The sequence below is a fragment of the Chiloscyllium plagiosum genome, unplaced genomic scaffold (assembly GCF_037043375.1).
Source record: "Chiloscyllium plagiosum isolate Xiang-an unplaced genomic scaffold, Cpla_swu_hap1 HiC_scaffold_30, whole genome shotgun sequence".
Taxonomy (NCBI): Eukaryota; Metazoa; Chordata; class Chondrichthyes; order Orectolobiformes; family Hemiscylliidae; genus Chiloscyllium; species Chiloscyllium plagiosum.
The window spans coordinates 23,608,097-23,633,226 of record NW_028270168.1 but is presented as its reverse complement, the minus strand read 5'-3'; the positions used below and the strand labels follow the sequence as shown (position 1 = coordinate 23,633,226).

General features: G+C 43.7%; 1 protein-coding gene across 6 annotated transcripts in view; it reads left to right on the top strand.

Moving 5' to 3' along the window:
• hivep3b (HIVEP zinc finger 3b) overlaps positions 1-25,130 on the top strand; it is a 399,719-nt gene that overhangs the window by 276,983 nt on the left and 97,606 nt on the right. The window contains exon 1 of one of the 6 annotated variants that reach the window (XM_043717600.2): positions 12,190-13,468. The exons of the other annotated variants lie outside the window; for them this stretch is intronic. The gene's annotated coding sequence lies outside the window, so the exon portion shown is untranslated. Of the gene's footprint in view, positions 1-12,189; positions 13,469-25,130 lie in introns of those variants that run through there. 6 annotated transcript variants of the gene reach the window in all.

The window sequence follows — 25,130 nt, the reverse complement described above, 5'->3', positions numbered from 1 at the left end:
CAAGCTATCTCCTCCAGAAATTCTGGATGACTACTATTTTGCGACAAAAAAACCTAAAGAAGATGCAATGTTGTCACTGTTCTTTCTGGTTTATCCATCCCATTTCCTTACAACTACCAAATTCAAATTGCAAAATTGTTACTTCTGGAACACTGAGTGAGTGGAAGGGAAAGGTTGAAAGTTTGGGCGTGGATCTTGCAGTTGAACAGTTCTGACAAAGGCTCCCTGCCAGTACCTTGCTCTAGCAGGTGCTGATAACCTTGATTAGGATGTGCATGTTCCAACTCTTGTCTTGATTTTAAGAGTAAGGCTTCTCAAAGGCCTAGAATGAAAGGTTACAGCACTCAGCCCTACATCCCAGGTTTGATCACCAGTTGGTTCGGTAATATCTGTTGAAAATTATGAGTGGTATCGAAAGCATTTGGTCTAAAGCATGGGCACAATTAAAGAGAGTTCCTAATCCTGTACGCTATTCCATGACTCCTAAAGGATGAAAATGGTGCAGAGAAAGCACAGGGTTGGACTTGAACTGCGTTGCCCTTCACGGGTGGATAGCCTGCCAACTTTGAGGATGGCCACTCAGATGAAGCACCAGAGGGTCTGTCACTGAAGGAGAAAACAAATGAGAGTCAGTGTCTTCTGGACAGGAGGGATGAGCAAGAAAAGAATGTCCTGCATTTTTATAGTTAAAATCATATAACACCAGGTTATCATCCAACAGGTTTATTTGGAAACATTAGCTTTTGGAGCACTGCTCCTTCATCAGGTAGCTACCCAATCTAGTCCCACCTGCCAGCACCCGGCCCATTTTCCTCCAAACCCTTCCTATTCATATACCCATCCAAATGCCTTTTAAATGTACTAGCCTCCACCACTTCTTCTGGCAGCTCATTCCATACATGTACCACCCTCTGCGTGAAAAGGTTGCCCCTTAAGTCTCTTTTGTATCTTTCCCCTCTCACCCTAAACCTATGGCCTCTATTTCTGGACTCCCTCACCCCAGGGTAAAGACTGACTATTTATCCTATCCATGCCCCTCATGATTTTATAAACCTCTATAAGATCACCCCTCAGCCTCTGACGCTCCAGGGAAAACAGCCCTAGCCTATTCAACCTCTCCCTATAGCTCAAACCCACCAATCCTGGCAATATCCTTGCAAATCTTTTCTGAACCCTTTCAAGTTTCACAACCTCTTTCTGACAGAAAGAAGACCAGAATTGCACGCAATATTCCAACGTGGCCTAACCAATGTCGTGTACAGCTGCAACATGACCTCCCAACTCCTGTACTCAATACTGTGACCAATAAAGGAAAGCATACCAAACGCCTTCTTCACTATCCTATCGACCTGCGACTCCACTTTCATGGAGCTATGAACCTCCACTCCAAGGTCTCTTTGTTCAGCAACACTCCCTAGGACCTTACCATTAAGTGTATAAGTCCTTCTAAGATTTGTTTTCCCAAAATGCAGCAACTCGCATTTATCTGAATTAAACTCCATCTGCCACTTCTCAGCCCATTGGCCTGTCTGATCAAGGTCCCATTGTAATCTGAGGTAACTTCCTTCGCTGTCCACTACACCTCCAATTTTGGTGTCATCTGCAAACTTACTTACTGTACCTCTTATGCTCACATCCAAATCATTTATATAAATGATGAAAAGTAGTGGACGCAGCACTGATTCCTGTGGCACTCCACTGGTTGCAGGCCTCCAGTCTGAAAAACAACCCTCCACCACCACCCTCTGTCTTCTACCTTTGAGCCAGTTCTGAATCCAAATGGCTAGTTCTCCCTGTATTCCGTGAGATCCAGTCAGTCTTTCATGGGGAACCTTGTTGAACGCCCTACTGAAGTCCATATAGATCACATCTACCACTCTGCCCTCATCAATCCTCTTTGTTACTTCTTCAAAAAATCTCAATCAAGTTTGTGAGAATTAATTTCCCACACACAAAGCCAAGTTGACTATCCCTAATCAGTCCTTGCCTTTCCAAACACATGTACATCCTGTCCCTCAGGATTCCCCCAACAACTTGCCCATCACCAACATCAGGCTCACTGGTCTATAGTTCCCTGGCTTGTCCTTACCACCTTTTTTGAACAGTGGCACCACATTAGCCAACCTCCAGTCTGCCGGCATCTCACCTGTGACTATCAATGATACAATATCTCAGTAAGAGGCCCAGCAATCAGGATACTCAAAAACATTTTACAGTCAATGAAGTTCTCTTTGAAATGATGTCATTGTTGGAAAGATAGTTAAAAAAAGGCAGGCAATTTGCACATAGCAAGCTTTCACAAACAGTAATGGGATCGAGACCATTTAATGTTTAATGATGTTAGTTATGTCAGAAAGAGCTCCCCAGCCCTTCTTCAAAATAATGGCAATGCATCTTTTACATTCAGTGTGGTAATGACCAGAAAGTCTGAATTTATTGATGGTAATGGAGGAATAAATTTGAAAGATCTTTTGCATTCTCCTGAGAGAATGCATCATCCTCATCTTATCTGAACAATGGCATTTGTGACTGTGTGGCACTCTCTTACCACTGTACTGGAGTGTTAGCATGGATGTTGTGCTTAAGACTCTGAATTGGACTTCAACTGAGATCAAAAGCTTTGAGACCCTGATGTTGCACTTTTCTTGTGACCCTGATTTTGCTCTTTTCACCTTGGTAAGCTCAATCTGTGAGATCTATGAGTTATGCACAGAATGACAGTGTACTTACCTCCTTACAATACCAGATTCTTGCCCCAGGAGAAAACGCTTATTATGATTTTTCAATCATTTGTACTTAAAAAGATTACTATATCACTCGACCTCAAAAAACATAATTTGTAACTAGCTATGATCACAGACACAATGCTAATTTGTCATCAGAAATGCTCAATTAACTATCTTATTCAAATTATGATCTTTCTAATTCTTGAGTCATCAAAGTGCTCAGTTGCCACCACAGCTTGTGGAAGTGATCGTTCAGCATTAAAAGTGATCACAAGGATATCAACTTCCTATCTGTTAGATTAGGAACAACCCCAACAGCTTTTAACACATCTTTAAAACTTTCCCCAAGAACTTTCCTTGCTCTATCCATTTCACCTGGTAAGATACCATCTCTTACCTCTCCTAGTTGCCTCTTCTCTGCTCTCCACAACAGCTACCTATATCTCCAGCACTACATCGTTCATCACTGTTTCTGTCACTTCCTGCCCTCTTGCTGGCTCCTTCTCCACTGCCACAGACACTACCCCACCACAGGTTCAGTCGCCAACACTGTTTCTGTCCCCAACACTGTTTCTGTCCACAACACTATTTCTGCCCCCACCACTGTTTCTGCTCCCACCACTGTTTCAGCCCACACCACTGTTTCAGCCCCCACCACTGTTTCAGACCCCATCATTGTTTCAGTCCCCACATCACTGCTTTAGCCCACACTGCTGTTTCAGACCCCACATCACTGTTTCAGCCCCCGCCACTGTTTCAGACCCCACCACTATTTCAGTCCACACATCACTGTTTCAGCCCCCACCACTGTTTCATTCCCCACCACAGTTTCAGTCCCCATCATTGCTTCTGAGCCCACCACTATTTCTGTCCCCACCACTGTTTCATTCCCCACCACTGTTTCAGACCCCACCACTGTTTCAGACCCCACCACTGTTTCAGTCCCCATCACTATTTCTGAGCCCACCACTGTTTCTGTCCCCACCACTGTTTCTGTCCCCACCACTGTTTCTGTCCCCACCACTGTTTCAGTCCCCACTACTGTTTCAGTCCACACCACTGTTTCAGTCCCCACCACTGCTTCAGCCCACACCACTGCTTCAGTCCCCATTACTGTTTCAGTCCACACCACTGTTTCATTCCCCACCACTGTTTCAGTCCCCACCACTGTTTCAGACCCCACCACTTTTTCAGATCCCCCACTGTTTCAGACCCCACCACTGTTTCAGTCCCCACCACTGCTTCAGCTCCCACCACTGCTTCACCCCACACCACTGCTTCAGTCCCCATTACTGTTTCAGTCCCCACCACTGTTTCAGACCCCACCACTGTTTCAGTCCCCACCACTGTTTCAGTCCCCACCACTGCTTCAGTCCCCACCACTGCTTCAGTCCCCACCACTGTTTCAGACCCCACCACTGTTTCAGACCCCCCACTGTTTCAGACCCCCCACTGTTTCAGACCCCACCACTGTTTCAGTCCCCACCACTGTTTCAGCCCCCATCACTGCTTCAGCCCCCACCACTGCTTCAGTCCCCACCATTGCTTCAGTCCCCATTACTGTTTCAGTCCCCATCACTGTTTTAGTCCCCACCACTGTTTCAGACCCCACCACTGTTTCAGTCCACACCACTGGTTCAGCCCACACCACTTTTTCAGCCCAAACCACTGTTTCAGTCCCCATGACTGTTTTCGCTCACACCACTGTTTCAGCCCTCACCACTGTTTCTGACCCCACCTCTGTTTCAGCCCAAACCACTGTTTCAGACCCCACCACTGTTACAACCCCCACCACTGTTTCTGTCCCCACCACAGTTTCTGCCCCCACCACTGTTTCAGACTCCACCACTGTTTCAGTCCCCACCACTTTTTCAGCCCACTCCACTGTTTCAGTCCACAACACTGTTTCAGACCCCATCACTGTTTAAGCCCCCACCGCTGTTTCAGTTCACACCTCTGTATCAGTCCCCATCACTGTTTCAGACCCCATCACTGTTTCTGATCCCACCACTGTTTCACACACACCCCCACTCTTTCAGACCACACCACTGTTTCAGTCCCCACCACTGTTTCTGTCCCCACCTCTGTTTCAGTTCACACCTCTGTATCAGTCCCCATCACTGTTTCAGACCCCATCACTGTTTCAGACCCCATCACTGTTTCTGAGCCCACCACTGTTTCTGTCCCCACCACTGTTTCAGTCCCCACCACTGTTTCTGTCCCCACCTCTGTTTCAGTTCACACCTCTGTATCAGTCCCCATCACTGTTTCAGACCCCATCACTGTTTCTGAGCCCACCACTGTTTCTGTCCCCACCACTGTTTGAGTCCCCACCACTGTTTCTGTCCCCACCACTGTTTCAGTCCCCATCACTGTTTCTGAGCCCACCACTGTTTTAGCCCACACCGCTGTTTTAGCCCCCACCGCTGTTTTGGCCCACACCGCTGTTTTAGCCCACACCGCTGTTTTAGCCCACACCACTGTTTCAGTCCCCACCACTTTTTCAGTCCGCATCACTGTTTCTGAGCCCATCACTGTTTCTGCCCCACCACAGTTTCAGTCCCCATCACTGTTTTTGCCCACACCACTGTTTCAGCCCCCACCACTGTTTCAGACCCCACCACCGTTTCAGACCCCACCATTGTTACAGCCCACACCACTGTTACAGCCCCCACCACTGTTTCTGTCCCCACCAGTTTCTGCCCCCACCACTGTTTCAGACTCCACCACTGTTTCTGTCCCCACCGCTTTTTCAGCCCACTCCACTGTTTCAGCCCATTCCACTGTTTCTGTCCGCACCACTGTTTCAGTCCGCACCACTGTTTCAGACTCCACCACTGTTTCAGTCCCCACCGCTTTTTCAGCCCACTCCACTGTTTCAGTCCACACCACTGTTTCTGCCCCCACCACAGTTTCTGCCCCACCACAGTTTCAGTCCCCATCACTGATTCACTGCCCTTGGTGTTAGGTGTAGGGGAGTAGGTCTGGGTGGGTTGCGCTTCGGCGGGTCGGTGTGGAGTTGTTGGGCCGAAGGACCTGCTTCCACACTGTAAGTAATCTAATCTAAGTTAAAAGTTCAATGGTCTTTGATGAGTTCTCCGTTTAGCTTGCTGTCCGGGAGTCACCACTGCTGCAGATACCGAGAATAGTTAGCTATTGCTAACTCTTCCAGCATCACAAACCTTGGAGGAAATATAAGGGATGCTCTGTAAGAGGAGTGGGGGTGTGGGGGAGAGCAGGGGATGGCAATGAGGGTTGTTCCGGTGTTATGCTGGCAGTGACCAGTGGAGTGGTTCAACCCTCTGCTTCTAATTCTCCCCCACTACCCCACACCCTCTTCACCAGCCAAGAGTCAAGAGCATTCAAATCAGACTGTTCGTGGAACCCCCATCCAGAAGTGTGCCTGGGTACTAATGCAGCCTCTCTCTATGTGCCCCCACACCTCCTTTCCTCACCCTAGACCTGTACAACATGTCCCCAAACCAGTGTAACTGGCCTCTCACATCAGCCACGGACAACCTTCTTCTGTCACTTCACGTTTCAGCGTCTGAACACCTCACCATTGGTGGGAAGGCTTCCCCAGGTACAGACAGGGGGAAGCGGACTCACTAGGCTTTGAGCTGGGAGGCAGTGGGTTTGTGGGGGCGTGGTGGGAGGGAGTACTGCATGTGGTGAAACCTCTGGACAGCATGAATTGTATTGCTGCCAAGTGGCAAATGATGGAGTTAGAGGATGCAAGAAGGTTCAATAGTAGTGGGGGTGGAGGAGGGGCAGGGGAGTGCTCTTCATGGAGGGTAGAGGGCAGGAGCTTGGAACTGAAGAGTGGAGGAGGGATGTAGAGGGATAGGGAATTGGTGCATCTGCTCAACTGGAATGAACAATCTGGAAAAATCTATGCAATGGTAATGAAACCAGGCAAATCCAAATGTAATGAATAAAAGTTGTGTTAAGAATTAACACGCTTATGGTTGAGATCATGAAATAATCTTTTTGTTGCTTTTGTGATTTGGAATATTGTAAATAAATTTCGTTGCATGAATACAAAGTTTATTCTCAGGAGGTAATTAAAATCAGGTGCACATCTAAACACATGAATCCCCATTGAAATTGTCACTTATGCATTTCTTACAATCATCTGCAAGATTTTTTCAAACTGAGACATTGAACATGCCTTTCGAATGGAATTTTATGAGAACAAAGAGCATTACAGCACAGGAACAGGCCCTTCGGCCTTCCAAGCCTATGCCGCTCCAGATCCTCCATCTAAACCTGCCGTATATTTTCTAAGGGTCTGTATCACTTTGCTCCCTGCCCATTCATGTATCTGTTTAGATACATCTTAAGTGACATTATTGTTCCCGCCCCTACCACCTCCGCTGGCAACACATTCCAGGCACCCACCATCCTCTGCATAAAAGACTTTCCACATATATCTCTGCTAAACTTTTCCCCTCTCAACTCGTGACCCCAAGTAATTGAGTCTTCCACTCTGGGAAGAAGTTTCTTGCCATCCACCTTGTCTACACCTCTCAATATTTTGTAGGCCTCAAACAGGTCCCCTCAACCTCCTTCATTCCAATGAAATAATCCTAATCTACTCAACCTCTCCTCATAGTTAGTACCCTCCATACCAGACAACATCTTGGTGAACCTCCTTTGCATCCTCTCCAAAGCATCCACAACCTTTTGGTAATGTGGGGACCAGAACTATACGCAGTATTCCAAATGTGGCGAACCAAAGTCTTATACAATTGTAACATGACCTGCCAACTCTTATACTCAATACCCCATCCAATGAAGGAAAGCATACCATATGCCTTCTTGACCACTGTATTGACGTGCGGTGCCACCTTCAGGGAACAATGGACCTGAACACCCAGACCTCTCTGTACATTATTTTTTTCCAGGACTTTTCCATTTACTGCATAGTTTGTTGTGGAATTGCATCTTCCAAAATGCATCATCTCGCATTTGTTGGGTTGAACTCCATCTGCCATTTCTCTGCCCAGCTCTCCAAACTATCTGTATTCTGCTGTATTGTCTGACAGTCCTCTTCACTATCTGCTACTCCACCAATCTTCATGTCATCTGCAAACTTGCTAATGAGGCAACCTACACCTTCCTCCAAATCATTTATGTATATCACAAACAACAGTGATCCCAGCACGGATCCCTATGGGACATCACTGGTCACATGTCTCCATTTTGAGAAGGTCCTTTCCACTACTACTCTCTGACTCCTGTTGCCCAACCAGTTCTCTATCCATCTAGCGCAAACACCCTGGATCCCATGAGACTTCACCTTCTTCATCAGCCTACCGTGGGGAACCTGATCAAACGCCTTACTAAAGTCCACGTTGATGACATCTACATCCCTTCCCTCATCAATTAACTTTATCACCTCTTCAAAGAATTCTATTACGTTTGTAAGACATGACGTTCCCTGCACAAAAAACATGCTGCCTGTCACTGACAGGCCCATTTTCTTCCAAATGGCTATATATCCTATCCCTTAGTATCTTCTCCAGTAGCTTCCCTACCACTGATTTCAGGCTCATAGATCTATAATTACCTGGATTATCCCTACTATCCTTCTTTAACAAGGGGACAACATTAGCAATTCTCCAGTCCTCTGGGTCTTCCCCTGTTTTCAAGGATGCTGCAAAGATACCTGTTTAAGCCCCAGCTATTTCCTCTCTCGTTTCCCTCAGTAACCTGGGATAGATCCCATCCAGTCGTGGAGACTTGTCCATTTTAATGCCTTTTAGAATACACAACACATCTTCCCTCCTTATGCCGACTTGACCGAGTGTAATCCAAGATCTATCCCTAACCTCAACATCCGCCATGTTCTGCTCCTCGGTGAATACTGATGCAAAGTACTCGTTAAGATTCTCACCCATTTTCTCTGACTCCACACATATCTTTCCTTCTTTGTCCTTGAATGGGCCGACCCTTTCCCAGTTACCCTCTTGCTTCTTATATATGAATAAAAGGTTTTGGGGTTTTCCTTAACCCTGCTCGCTAAGGATATCTCATGCCTTCTTTTAGCTCTCTTAATTCCTCATTTCAGATTGGTCCAGATATTCTTCCAAAGCTTTGTCTGACTTCAGTCACTTAGTGCTTATGTACGCACCCTTTTTTCCTCTTAGCTAGTCGCACAATTTCACCTGTCATCCATGGTTCCCTAATCTTGCCATTTCTATTCCTCATTTTCACAGGAACGTATCTCTCCTGAACTCTAATCAGCCTCTTTTTAAAAGCCTCCCACATCTTAAATGTGGATTTCACTTCAAATAGCTGCTCCCAATCTACATTCCCCAGTTCCTGCCGAATTTTGGTATAGTTGGCTTTCTACCAATTTAGCACTCTTCCTTTAGGACCACTCTCATCTTTGTCCAGGAGTATCCTAAAACTTATGGAATTGTGATCACTATTCCCAAAGTAATCCCCCATTGAAACTTCAACCAGCTGGCCGGGTTCATTTCCTTACACCAGGTCCAGTATGGCCCCTTCACGAGTTGGATTATTTACATACTGCTCTAGAAATCCTCCTGGATGCACCTATCAAATTCTGCTCCATCCAATCCTCTAACATGAAGTGAATCCCAGTCAATATTGGGAAAATCAAAATCTCCTATCGCCACCACCGTGTTGCTCCTACATCTTTCTATGAGCTCTCTACATGTTTGTACCTCTATCTCATGCTCGCTGTTGGGAGGCCAGTAGTACAGCCCCAAAATTGTTACTGTACCCCTCTTATTTCTGAGCTCTGCCCATGTTGCCTCACTGCTTGAGTCCTCCATAGTGTCCTCCTTCAGCACAGCTGCGATATCCTCACTGACCAGTAATGCAACTCCTCCACCCCTTTTACCTCCCTCTCTATCCTGCCTGAAGCATCGATATCATGGGACATTTAATTGCCAATTATGCCCTTCCCTAAACCAAGTCTCAGTAATAGCAATACCATCTTACTCCCAGGTATTAATCCAAGTTCATCTGCCTTACCCACTATACTTCTTGCATTAAAACAAATGCACCTCAGACCACCAGAACCTCTGTATTCATCAGCTGCTTCCTGCCTACTCTTCCCCTTAGTCACAATAGACAATAGACAATAGTGCAGGAATAGGCCATTCTGCCCTTCGAGCCTGCCACCACCATTCAATATGATCATGGCTGATCATCCTTAATCAGTATCCTGTTCCTGCCTTATCTCCATAACCCTTGATTCCACAATCCTTGAGAGCTCTATCCAACTCTTTCTTAAATGAATCCGAAGACTGGGCCTCCACTGCCCTCTGGGGCAGAGTATTCCACACAGCCACCACTCTCTGGGTGAAGACGTTTCTCCTCATCTCTGTCCTAAATGGTCTACCCGGATTTTTAAGCTGTGTCCTCTGGTTCGGCACTCACCCATCAGCGGAAACATGTTTCCTGCCTCCAGAGTGTCCAATCCTTTAATAATCTTATATGTCTCAATCATATCCCCTCTCAGTCTTCTAAACTCAAGGGTATACAAGCCCAGTTGCTCCAGTCTTTCAGCGTAAGGTAATCCCGCCATTCCAGGAATTGACCTCGTGAACCTACGCTGCACTCCCTCAATAGCCAGAATGTCTTTCCTAAAATTTGGAGACCAGAACTGCTCACAGTACTCCAGGTGTGGTCTCACCAGGGCCCTGTACAGCTGCAGAAGAACCTCTTTGCTTCTATACTCAATCCCTCTTGTTATGAAGGCCAGCATGCTATTAGCCTTCTTCACTACCTGCTGTACCTGCATGCTTACCTTCATTGACTGGTGTACAAGAACACCCAGATCTCTCTGTACCGCTCCTTTACCTAAACTGATTCCATTTAGGTAGTAATCTGCCTTCCTGTTCTTGCCACCAAAGTGGATAACCGTACATTTATCCACATTAAACTGCATCTGCCATGCATCTGACCACTCACCTAACTTGTCCAGGTCACCCTGTAATCTCCTAACATCCTCATCACATTTCACCCTGCCACCCAGCTTAGTATCATCAGCAAATTTGCTAGTGTTATTGCTAATACCATCTTCTATATCATTAACATATATTGTAAAAAGCTGCGGTCCCAGTACTGATCCCTGTGGAACCCCACTGGTCACTGCCTGCCATTCCAAAATGGAGCCATTTATCACTACTCTTTGTTTCCTATCAGCCAACCAACTTTCAATCCAAGTTAGTACTTTGCCCCCAATATCATGCGCCCTACGTTTGCTCACTAACCTCCTTTGTGGGACTTTATCAAAAGCTTTCTGAAAGTCCAGGTACACTACATCTACTGGATCTCCCGCTGACTTCACACTGACTTCATTATCTAGTTTGTTACAAGCTTTAGTTACTACCTCCTTCCTGTCCACTAACTTTGTCATTTGGATCCCATCCCCCTGCCACATTAATTTATAATCTCCCCAACAGCGTTAGCGAAAGCACCCCCAAGAGCATTGGTTCCAGTCTGGCCCAGGTGTAGACCATCCAATTTGTAATAGTCCTGCCTCCTCAGAACTGGTCCCAGTGACCCAAAAATTATTAAGAGAACATGTGCCGTCACATAAAGGGACAGAATAAAATGGAGATTGTGGGGTGCAGGAATGAGGAGGGTGAAGACTGGGGATAAAAATCTACTGGTGAGCTGCATAATGGGTCATGAATTAGTGCCTCTGTGAAAATGTCAAGGGACCACCTGAAATTTTATTTCGAAATTATATCCACATTTGTTTAGAGCACTGTTCCTCTAGATCCTCCCGCCCTCACTATATTACTCTCTATAGTGACTTGTGTACTGGCCTCATGTTAAACAATCTATACACTGCCTGCACATATTTCATCATTTGGAACTTAGAAATGTCTGTGAAATGTCTCAGAAATGCCTAAAAAAGAACATCTTAGAAATGTCTAAAACTTAGTCCATTTTCCATGATTGCAAAAGGTTTTCTCTCAAAGCTCCTTGAGCACTATTGATGTCTTTGCAGCACTTAATTAATGTTGGATAATCACAAATGATGTTGCTTGAGTCTTAAATGATTTGATTTCATGTCACTTGATTACCAGTTACGTCATTTGAGCATTTTCTAATGTTTGAATAGATGGTCACGTTTGAACCCAGATGATCATAAATGAGCACATACATACACTGTTGAACACAGGATTACATCAAAATCTTTTTGAAATGGTCTTTCCTCAAGCTGATCCATATTTGAGGAATGGTCTTTATTGCAGGAACTTATTCCCAAAGTTAGACTGGAAAACGTGTACCTTTGAAAAAGTATTTGCTGCGGATAAACACCTGGACAATGAGAGCAAGTGGGTGTGCATATAATTTTCTTTTCTTTGTTGTGCCCAAAGTGGTTGAAGGAAAATTATAACAGAATTCCATCAATCAGAAAGTTCACTCACTTTAAGTGGAAATTCACTCCATCATAGGGAGAAGAGATAAAAACAATTCCATGCCTTTTTACATCTTTATTGTGATGGTAATGAGTCAGTTTTGACATGATTCACTGCAAGTGCTCAGCAATTGAATGGAAAAGCATTGTTTAAACATTTCTTGAAGGCTTACATCTTAAAAATATTAGTCTGCACAATGAGTATTTTTAAGTACTTATCAGTCAGAATTGATCAATGCGAAATGTTTTAGCTGCAAATGTTAATTTTTTGTTGGCGTGAAATATTTCCAATGTGACTTTGTTTTCTGTGATGCAGTGCTGAACCCGAGGTCATTCTGAAAACAACCAACCTGTTCTGCTGTGTAGTTTCATCAGTGCCACATCTCGAAGCATCTTACAAAGTTGTAATGCTAAAGGACATTGTATAATTTGGGAGGGGTCAGACTTTGGAGGGATTTGAAAACTAGGATGAGAATTTTAAAATGACACTGTTGCTGGACAGAGAACTAGTGTCAGTCAGTTAGCACAGAGGGTAGTGTGGGATTTGGTGCAGTTGAGGGTGTGAGCAGCTAAATTTAGAATAAACTCAACCTAACGGAGGGTGTGATAGGATTATGTTGGACTAACTGAGTCTGGAGATAATAAAGAGGATCAGGGATTTGGCAGGAGATGAATAGAGGCAGGAGTAGAGCTGGGATTCCTGGACATTTCATACATTAAAGGTGCAGACTACAACTCCAGAGATTAAAAAAAAGACCATTCTAAAACGAATCAAATTATCTTTTTTTGGCCTTTCACACTGTTTGACCAGAGTTATATTTGCAGTGATTTGCTCCTTGTGAACTGTGACCCCTGGAGTAAATTAGTTGAACAGCAACCAAGCTCGCCCCACCCAAAATGGAATGTTCTTTATTTTGTTGGTTTTCTTCAGTGCAGGAAGTTTGCTGAGTTTTCTGTGCAAGCTGCAGATTATATTTTTAAAATATATATTCCATAGTCGTTCAGCCTTTAAATCCGCACAAGGCAAAGGGCAGAAGGATTCCCTCCCTGTAATAATTGGGTTGCAGTGAAGAAAATAATGACAACAGGAAATGTTGTAGTGAATGGAAAAAGTAGGCAGCACTGACTGCAGAACTTCCTCTTACATCACAGACCAAATAAGGTTCAGTGAAGTGACTTTACTATCAAACCGTGTCAGTATCTTGTTGTCATGTTTCTACCTCATGGGCTGCTGTACCGTGCAGAACTGCACAGACAGAATCGAGATAGCAGAGTTGGGGGGGATTCAGGATGATTCCTCCCAGAGGACAATCACACCGCGCACACACAGGTAACAGCAACTTGTGTTTCTCTTTACTGTTGAATTATTTCACTTCAATGACCAGTGGGTGGGTCAGACTGCAAAGGAGTTTTATCTGTTCCATTTTTTTCTCTCTCCCTCTCTCTCGTGTCTAAGTGTCATGCTGTGAAAGCGCCGTGTCAGTCACTTAAACTCAATATTCCTGCTTTGAAGCCTCCTTTCAAGCACTGTAGAGGCATAACGGTGTGTAAACATTAACACAACTGTTTCCGCATTGAGAACAGATCTCTGTTTAAGCTTGTTCCTGTAAGTAAAACTGGTAGTTAAGCTGCAATTTTCTCACTGACTTGCAAGCAAAGCTGCCTCCCCAGCTGAATAAACTTTCTAGTGTTTCCTTAACATTAGTTGCTTAGGAGCTGAAGGCTTTCTTCCTGGGGTGAGATTTCTTCCCGCTAAAGCAGTGAGAAGCTTTGAGCATTACGGATGTCAGAGCAGAATGGGTATTCTGGGCAATACGTATGTCAGTGGTTGCCCATCTTAAAGCAACATTGTCTTTGAATAAGGAGCGTGACTTTTTAAATACATGAGAGGATGAATATGAATGATCTGCCCGCTTAATAACAATTTAAGGGTTTTTTAAAAAATCATTTAATGTCAACTTGTTTACAATTTAGCCCCATTATGTTTGTTTTTCTAAACCTAATATGAATTTTGTGGAATATTTTACTGATTATTGCTGATGTACAGTGAACTGATATTATTGTATGATGCTGTAAATATTTCAGTTTATTTGGGGGAATGCCGATTCTTTATGTTTCATTTTGTTTGAGTTATTTCTGCTCTCCCTGCTTCATTTTGTCTTTTTTTTTGTCTGAATTTATATATTTTTAAAAATTACCACAGTCCTAAACCTCCCAACCGGCGTGTGAGTTTAAGTGAAAGTTCTGGTTTCCGGCACTAACTTTTCAAAGTGCCCTGGGTATTTTCCCACCAGCTGTTTTATTTCACGCTAAATTCACAAAACTCTTGTGCCTGATTCTCTCATCAAATATGTCGTGCCTCGATTATATGAACAAACTTCAATAATAAATGAGTCTTTCCAGGAATGTTTCAGGGTAGAGGTGAGAAGTATTGGGTTGGGAGGGCGACGAGGGTGGAGCAGGGGGTCAGAGCGTTCAGCAAGAAATTTTTGGTCAAGACTAAAAACTGCTTGCTTGGTAAAGTACCATTTCTCTTTTCAATTTTTCACATCTGCTGTATTCCGGTTCAAGAAATGCAAATGTATATTTGCATAGAGCTATGCAGTCTGGACACCTTTTTCTGTGAAAATCAGTTAGTCACAGCATTATTTGAATGCATGTACATAATATACAACATATGTGTTACACCTATAAATATTGCATCAGTTCTGGAACAGAGAATCTGGCCATTTGACCAATTGGTCTGTACCACCATTCATACTGCACTTGAGCCTCCTTCAAGCCTTCTTTATTTGAATCTTCCAGCATAACTATCTATTCCTTACAGGAAGCAGGTTCCTTCTTCTAATCACTATCTGGATAGCAAAGTTTCTGCTGAATTCCCAACTCATTGACACTCCATGAGTCTAGTCTTCTGTCAGTGGAAACTTTCTCCATTTCTAGCCCATCAACTATATACAGGTCTCCATTAGGTTTCCTGACATTTTTCCAGATTAAAAAATCCCAAACCTGTTTAATCCTTCTGGTTAACTATAAACTCTCTGGCCTGTCATCATCTGACTTTTTTTTTATGCTTTCTCCAATGACTTATTGCATTTTGCTAAAACAAACAAGGGCAGACTTTATACAATTAAAAGTAGGGCCTTAGGTTGGAGCAAATTACTGCAGATGCTGGAATCTGTACTGAAAATAAAAAACACTGGTGATCACAGTGGGTCAGGCAGCATCCATGGAGAGAAAGCAAGCTAACCTTTTAAGTCATCTAGACTTATAACATTAACTTGTTTTCTCTTCATAGATGCTGCCTGACCCACTATGATCATCAGAATGTTTAGGGCCTTGGGTAGTAGAACAGCGAGACCAAGGGCTTCAGATATTATTAAGATGGAGAGGATTCAGAAAAGATTTATCAGTGTGTTGGCGGGAATGAAGGGTTTGAGTTATAAGAGGAGGCTGGACAAGCTTGGACTTTTTAATTGGAGTGTAGGAGTTTGAGGGGTCACCTTTTATAGAAGTTTATAACTTCATGAGGGTATTGATCAGGTAAATGGCAGGTGTCTTTTCCCTGGGTTGGGGGATTAAAGACAGGGAGGCACTTTTTAAGGTGAAAAATGAAAGATTTAACAAAAAAAGGCAACTTTTTTACATTGTTCATGTGTGAAATGAACTCCGAGAGGAAGTAGTGGATGCAGGTACAGTTACAATGTATAGACATTTTGATAAGTACATGAATAAGAAATATTTGGGGGGATATGGGCCAAGTGCAGGGAGGTGGGACTGGTTAGTTTGGGATTATGGTTGGCAGAGACTGGTTGGACTAAAGGGTCTGTTTCCATGCAGTATGACTCCATGACTCCATGACTCTATGATTTAGTGTGTGCGTGCGTGCTTGTGCTTCTATGTATGTAGAAATGTGTGCAAATGTACATGCATGTGCATGTATACATGTATGAGCATGTTCACGTGTGGCTGAAATACATACAAGTCAATGAAATCTGTGTATGTAAGGGCAGTGTTTTCCATTCACTGCTACACTCCTGGCAGTAAATAACATCTGTTCTCTGCGGGAGCTGTAACTCTTGCAGTCCATTCAGGAACCATACTGTAAGTTCCTCTCTGAAATGACACTGAACTGAGCAGTGCTGATTCTGCTGGGTGAATTTGAATCGCTAGAAATGCCTTAGTGGATTTTTATGTTGGTCAGCCAGCCAAGACACATTATCTTCAATAACCAGGAAACTGTGTCAAAGTAATGCCGGTCTGAGACAGCCGATGGCTTTCAGTTTCCTGTTGTCTGAGAAAACCCTGAGCACACTGGAGGAGCAAGGGGGAAAGATTGGCAGCAGTTTCAAAAATGGAAATGAACCTTGCAAGAAAAGCAAAACAAACAGCAGTATCATGTTTTAAGGATAACAATTGTAGTTTGTTTGTTAGAAAGATAAGGGTACGGGTTCCCACCAGTTTGTTGGCTCACTCACTCCATCAGGTTTTAATACACAGCGTCCTTCCCCGTTGCAAATGCTGATGACGTCAGGTGGGGGCTGTTCTTTCTTGTGAAGTTATTCATGTCTGAAGGGCTCCCTCATTCACTCTCTTCCTGATGCTGCTTGCCAGTAGGTGGGGACAACTTGCTCAAGATGAGCAAGTGCTTGCGGAAAGCCATCCACGGAGACACTTCCTAGTTTGCAGCCCCTGTCACATCACAAATGGTGAATGTAATCACAAGCCAAGCAAAGCACGTCACCAAGAATCGAGAGCCCCAGCCTGGCCTATCCGGGATCAGTTGTTTTTCCATCTGCATCCATGTGTTCAGAGCAAATATTAGTATTCTCACTCACTCGAGAACTTGCTGGGGGGAATCATTGATAATCTGACTCCCTTTTCCTCAGGTGAAGGACAAACAACAAGGGCGAAATCGGACGGTGTTTTAAATCTTTCCCCCTGAACCCATGTTTTGTTTTATTAATACTCACTCATCACACCTCACGGTTACTGACAAATATCGTGCCTTTACCTGGTCTTACTCTTAAATCTTAATAGGTGGGTTATGAGTTTGAGTCACAGTAGGTTTTTCAACAATGAGACCCTCACCGATCAACACCTGATTTCAAACTCTGCTTACTCCTGTCACAGTCCTGATAAAAGGGCTTATACCCGAATCGACGACTCTCCTGCTCCTCGGATGCTGCCTGACCTGCAATGCCTTTCCAGCGCCACCCTTTTTGACTCTTCTCCCTGTCTTAGTAGACTCTACTGGACAATTCCTTACAACATCAGAAACATGCTTACAAACTGAACCTGTGTTTCCTCAAAGTTCACAAAGGGTCTTCTCATCAGCTCCACTAACTTTTAGGCAAAGAGCCGCGTGACCGTGCAGTGGGGAGGATCTAAAGATCAGTTCCCAGGCCTGTCTGGATTTCAGCTGCTTTTGTAACTGTGACAAAGTGAGGACTGCCCCCCGAAACGTCGATTCTCCTGCTCTTCAGATGCTGCCTGACCTGCTGTGCTTTTCCAGCGCCACACACTCTTGGCTTTGTGATTGGTCCACTCCACTTGCACTCTGTGTGACTCCAGCCTCTAATTGGCTAAAGGAGAAGAAATTCAAAGTTTGAGCCTCCCAGCCCTGATCTGACTGCAGTGAACCTTGCTCTGTGGGTTGGGAACAGGATTGCGGTTGTTCTGTCAAGACGTGTGTGTGAATAATGCATGGTTCAGTTAGATGAGGGAAGGTACCTTGAGACTGAAGAGTAATGACCCAATGAAGAGTCATCGCTCCCAGACAAGGGATGTTAAGAGAAGAAAATTGCCAAGACAAACCTATGTCATTACTACTACAGCCCTCCACCCTCACTTAATGTAGGTTGCTAACTCCGGTTGCACATATTCCTGGAGGTTTCCTCTTATGACGTGCTGGTGCCAATTATTGCTTTCTCCCATTCATGTTCCCCAGCGCATTCATTTCAAAGAAGCTGCACTAGTTACATTATAACTTCGAAAGCAATAGGCAACTTAATTAACTGATTAACTAACTATCAGTCAAACTCACTTTTTAACAAGTCTGCAAATTCTTTTTATAACTATTAAGTGAAAACACTGCAAGAAAAAATCTTTAAACCTCTTTTATTAAAACTCTTAACATCCTTATGGTTTCTTCTCCCTGTTACTGTAACACAATCACCTGCCCATTCCTTTCCAAGCCACTCACCTTCCAGACTTGAAAACATATCGTTCTGCCTTCACTGTCGCCAGGTCAAAATCCTGGAACTCCCTCCCTGAAGGCATTATGGCTTTAACCGACAGCAGTGGTTTACCAAGGCAGCTCACCACTGCTTTCTCAAGGGCATCGCTTCCCGCGAGTGAAGAGATTAATCTTGAATTCTTGGAGACTCCGGGAATATCCTGAAGGATTGGTAACCCTACCCACTGGCTGTCGACAGGCCTGAAACTAAGACAGTGTACATTTTGTGTTACTCTTTCAAAATGGAAACGAATTGCAAATTCTTTCGCGGTGAAGTAAATTGATGCCACGCTAAAAAAGGGAAGGGCAAAGGATTGGTCAATCTGGCTTTAAAAGGAGGCAAATGAAAAGCCTGAGGGAGGTATTTCCAGGGCGTGAACCTTGGTAGTCAACATATCGTTACCAATTACAGGGTAACAGAAAGGGTTTATCACTCAAAGAAGTTTATTTGAGAGTTCCAGGGAGGGTTGCTTTCCTGGAGATGATTAGAAGATGAGGAAATCCCAATTCTGCTCTCTCATAAAGAGATTTATCGTAAACCAATGACAGACTATGGTCTGATTCACCTGATTCCAGTAAATGTTCCCTCTAAACTGCGTGGGTGTAGTAATCTAGAATGGGACGCACAGGGAGAACTGGCTGCACACAAGCAATAATCCCTTTAAGATATATAACAATACGACATTCCACAACATAATAAAACAGCCTATGAGGCATGCATGCCAAGAAAAATAAGCGTCGACACTGATTACAAAGAAAGGTAATTCCATGAACTGGATGTCAGGGTGGTTCAGTGGTTAGCACTGCTGCCTCACAGCACCAGGAATCTGAATTCGACTCCCCCCTCGGGTGACCTGTGTGAGGTTTGCACATTCTTTCCGTGTCTGCGTGGGTTTCCGACTGGTGCCCCAGTTTCTTCTCTCAGACCAAAGGTGTGCAGGTTGGGTGGATTAGCCAAGCTAAATTACTCCTAGTGTCCTGGGATGCGCAGGCTGGGTGGGCTAACCGTGGGAAATGCAGGGTTACGGGAATGGAGTAGGGTGGCCAGTCTGAGTGGCATGCTCTTCGGAGGGTTGGTGTGAACTCGATGGGCCGAATGACCTGCTTCCAAACTCTTTGAATGATTGGATGAAACATTTGGTGCTTCAATAGAAAAAGTCCAGCTTTGAACACTGGCAAATCTATTGGCAGAAACTAGCAATCGGCAGCGAGGGAGACCAGGGAACATTAAAGTGAAAAACTTACCATTCGTCATTTTTATATAAAAAAAGCCTTCTAATGAAACATTTTAACGATGAATGTTGTCAAGAAAACAATTAGGGCTGATCGTATTCTTCCAGTCGAGCATAAAGTGACTCATTGATCTAATCGGTGACAGGAGGGGTATTGAGTGCACAGTATTATATTGAGACACAGCTTTGATTTGCGACATTACAAACATATTTGTGTGAGCATGCGTCAATTGTTCAAATTAATAGAGCTCTGTACAGTTTTATGTTGCACGAGAGACATGAAACACTGCAACTTCTCATTACAGAAACAATGCAAACTTGCTGCCACTTTCTAGGAAGGCTGTAGAATTATGAAAGGTTCCTGTTGATTTTTCTTTGCATAAAGGAACTGTAATCTTGCCTTGGTCTTAATGACAAAATGGACATAATGCCGGATATAGAGTTGTGCCACCGCTGTTTTCTCACCAGTCTGAAGTGCATTTTCCCATCTCTTGCTTTCTCAGTGCCCCTGTTTATTTTCCGAGTGAGTGGGATGTTCCTGTCTGTGGAGTCTATGTGGATTACATCAGGGATGCTCCCTGGTCACCCTGGCAAAAAGCCCACTTCTGCAATGCGCAGAGGAATTCCTCCAGAGCCAGTTGCCTCGCCCCACCTCCGGATGATCTAGCCATGATTAAATGCTTGCCCCAGGTTTCAGCTGTGAGCCAAAACTACAATTTGAGCTCGGGATGCACACAGCAAGAGTGACTCCCAGCAAACATAGAATAGAGGCAACACTCAGGAAACACTTGGCATTTCTGCTCTTTTCAGCAACTACATTTTATTTTAAAAATGCAAAATGTTGTTTTAAAAAATGTTATACGTTTTCGGCCTCATTTTCCTTATTGCATTCCGGAAGGTTTGCAGCGGACTCTGTCACAGCATTGTTAACCTTTCCTTACAGGTTGGGACTTCTGACTTTCTGTCACCCAATTATTTTTTTTAGATTACTTACAGTGTGGAAACAGGCCCTTTGGCCCAACAAGTCCACACCGACCCGCCCCACCAACCAGACCCATTCCCCTACACCTAACACTACGGGCAATTTAGCATGGTCAATTCACCTAACCTGCACATTTTTGGACTGAGAGGAAACCCACGCAGACACGGGGAGAATGTGCAAACTCCACACAGTCAATGGCCTGAGGTGGGAATTGAACCCGGGTCTCTGGCGCTGTGAGGCAGCAGTGCTAACCACTGAGCCACCGTGCTGCCCTCAAACAAAATAAAATATAAAACAAAACAATCATTAATGTCAAAAGAAAAACATTGAAATAGACAAACCCCGTGTAAAAGCAAGTGCCATAGACTTGTATTCCCTTGAGTATAGTAGATTAACAGGTTACTTAATTGAAATGCTTAGGTCAATTAAAGAATTTGGCAAGGTAGAAACTTTGGGACAAAATCCAAACCACAGGGATGTAATATGGGAGTTAGAGCTAGGGCACTCAGAGTTGATGTCAGGAAGCATTTCTTTTTATACAAAGTTGTGGAAATTTAGAACTTTCAAAAAATCTGTTGGAAACTTCATGAAGATTGATAGAATTAGGTGAGCCCAAGGTGGATAAATACAAAGCAGGAATAAATTGAGTGGTAGGACAGACACAAGGGAAATGGAATGGCCTTCTCTTGTTCTTAAATAAATGAATCTGTTTGGAGCTGCTGTAACTGAGTTCTATCTTCAGCTAACACACAATGTTGCCCGAGTTCAGACCTGCAGCTTCTCAGTCACAAGCAGCTCAGAGTATTCAATGTCCCTTGTGGGTTTTTTGTGCCTAATTAAAAGAAGTCTGGCAAAGAAATATTGGAAGATTTTGTGAAGCACTGCCTGCCTGTCTTGCTAACACAGGGAATACCTGACATTCAAGGTCACCAGAGACCGGTGTTCATTAGAATCAGCCAGATGGTCTTCGCACATGGCTAACTAGCCCATGTTGTCAGGCCTGAAATAAGAAGGCCTGGAACTGAGTTGACAAGGTCACCATTGCACAATAAAAGAGAGATGAAAGAGTTGGAATTGTACCTCATACTTTGAGTGAGAAAGATGGGAAAACATTTCTAATGGAATTCTTCAGTAGAGATGGCTAGATAAATTCAAATGGGTTAAGGTATTTTCCCCTTTTAGAAGCATATCCATCCTTAATTCTGTTACAGTATTTTCTGGTGAACATATGTTCATAATCTGCACTCTGCCATTGTTTGTGCAATTCATTGCAGTATCAAATTTACTGGTAGATATGCCTAAAGTTCTCAACTCGTAATACTAGTCCAGCAACGTCTTAAACTAAAATTTCTCCTTGTGCTGAAATCATTCCATTGCCTCATGCACCCTAGCAGCAGCCCACACCTCACCCCACCCCCAACCCCTGTAAACCTTTGCAGTCTGATTGTTATCATTCTACGTTCAGCTATTGTGGAAATCCCTCCCAACACCTCACCACTCTCTCTGCCTTTAAGATATTCATAAAAACCTTATGGTCACCCAATCATCATATCTCCTTGTGGCATGATGTCAAGTTTTGTTTGCTCGTGTGCATGATAATATTTGAAGACTGTTGGGTAATTTTAAAACATTCAAACAGCCAATAAATACAGATTGTTATCATAGTGTATAAATGCTATTTTTTAAATGGATTGATGCCTTTTAAATAATAGACAAAGGAATAACATAGAGCTGCGTTCAGACTTTATCTCAATACCATCAGTAGATCTATAGCCATCAAAGTACAGGCTTATGGATTCAGCATTGGGAAGTTCACAGCAGCAGGCAAGTCCTTCTGTGGTAACCTATAGGCAGAAGAAAGACAGCCTTTTATTGACTTGAGTGAACACCTCTCAGTAGAGAGCAAACAGAACACCAGTGTGGTCCCCTTACCCTGACTAAGCTGCAGTAAGCCTGATTGAAATTGTTTAGTTTGTTTATAAGTGTTTTCACCCCTTGTTTCATTTTGTTTCACACAACATTTGGGCTCGTGCACTGGTACAGATGGTCCCAACCAAACAATAGGAGGTGCAGAAAAAAAAATCTGAAGGATTTATTTGAAGTCACAAACATTCTAAAGCTGATGTTGCATTTGGGCAACTCCGACTGAGAAATGACTGAGGAATGTAGCTTATATAAGAAATAGGAGCAGGGGTCAGCCATCTGACCCATCGAGCCTGCTCTGCCATTCAATATGATAATAGGTGATATTTCATGGACTCAGCTCCACTCATTCGCCCTCTCACCACAATCCTTAATTCATTTGCTGTTCAAAAATCTATCCATCTTTCCCTTAAAAACATTCAATGAGGTAGCATCAACTGCATCACTAGGCAAGGAATTTCACAGATTCACAATCCTTTGGGTGAAGAAGTTCCTCCTCAACTCAGTCCTAAATCTACTCCCCTTATTTTGAGGCTATGTCCTCTAGTTCTAGTTTCACCTACCAGTGAATACAACTCGCTGATCCTATCTTATCTATTCTGTTTATAATTTGGTTTCTCTAAGATTCCCTCACTTTTCTAAATTATAATGAATGTAGTTTTATTCCTGATGAAGGGCTTTTGCCCGAAACGTCGATTTCGAAGCTCCTTGGATGCTGCCTGAACTGCTGTGCTCTTCCAGCACCACTAATCCAGAATCTGGTTTCCAGCATCTGCAGTCATTGTTTTTACCTCGTAGTCCCAGCATACTCAATCTCTCCTCATAAACCCACCCTCTCCACTCCAGAATCAATAGAGTGAATCTCCTCTGCACCCTCTCTAGTGCCAGTACATCCTTTCTCAAGTAATGAGATCAAACTGCACACAGTATTCCAGGTGTGGCCTCACCAGCATCCTATACAGGCTAAATCTCCCATGACAGTCATTCTCTGACCATTGGAAATTCGTGGAGAGAAATATGGCGACTGTGAATCTTGTTATCTTGTCTGTATTTCTGAAAATATCCAAAGCAGAAACCAGCTTTGTGTAGAAGCCAAAACTTCCTCACAAGTCAAATAAAATTGAGATTGTTAATGAACGTTTCATATAACATTCATGGATCAGAGGGTATCAATATTGCTTCGGAGTCCAAAGATATAGCCTGTGACGCTCTACTGCTCCACTGGGAGAACTGATGAGAATCCTGTACTGACAGGATCATAATCAAGGGAGCACTTTTTGTCAAAGGATCAGTCCTTTTGCAGGATCACTATCATGTCCGAGGATGTGTACCACACCATGGGAGGGTCAATACTGAGGGAGTGCCACGCCGTCGGGGGGTCAGTGCTGAGGGAGCACTGTACTGGAGGAAGAATCCTCCATTGGATATGATGTTAACGTGTAGCCCTATCTACTATGCCATGTTGATGCAGAAGATCTCGTGACAATTCTTTGAAGAATGGGATTTCTCTCCTGTGTCCAGGCCACCAACGTTTATCCCCTGACCACCATTATAAAATTGATCATTTGGTCATTATCACGCTGCTGTCTCCTGGGACCTTGTGATACACAAATTAGCTGCTACTATTTCCTACATCGTAAAGCACTTCACAGGCCATGAAGTTTTTTTTATGGACAGCCTGAGGTTGTGAGGTGCTGTACAAATGCAAATCTTTTCTTTTTCTTGTTCTCTCTGGTGCATAGTGATAAAGGATGCTTTTGCTCAGAACTGACATGTCCACATACGTGTCCTTATGTCATATTAGTGGCATCTCATATCAGTCTTGGACCGGGAAGCTATCCTTTCCATGTGGCAGGAAGAACAAGCTATTCCAAGTGTAAGTGCCAGAAGATCATTCAGCGTGGCACAGACTTTCTCACCAACTGTTGATTGAGGACCTGCTGTATTTTAATGGGAGGTGAATGTCACCCTCTGAGTGATACACGCTACTTTGGTTCATTGAAATGTCACAGTGTGATTCAGAATCTTCAGGGGAGCTGGGGACATATGCCCCAGTTTGAGCCAGTATTTCAGAGGAGGAGCAGTGACTATGGGTGGAAGGTCAGTTGGGGTTTAACTTGGAAGGATCCAAATTGAAACAGGATTCTGTTTGTGATCTTTATTACTGTGAAGTTGCAGTGGAAGACAGTCAGTGTTTTAAATGAAGGGTTGGGTGGCAGAGATTTAGTATTGAGAAACTCACTGGTCTGGAAAAATACCTCCCGTGAGATGCACTGTTATTGTTTGGTGATCTCAGATGGGGCTCATGTCATCTGCTCAACAGCTTGCATTGGTTGAGCAGGAGGGAAATGGAGTAGTTGGGTCTGTCAGAGAGACAGCAGAGGAGAATGCTGTAAACTTGGAAAAATCCTTCTTTTTCCATTTAATTAATACCTGAAACTCAAAACAATTTTTCACCCCAGGACATCTCAAAGCACATAATAGTATTGAATAACGCAGCAAATGTGACTGCCAGTTAATACACAGCAAGATCAATACACATCAATATTACAATCACCAGATCATTTTATTTTGAGGGATTTTGGTTGAGATGTTAATAGTGACTGGAACACAAGAG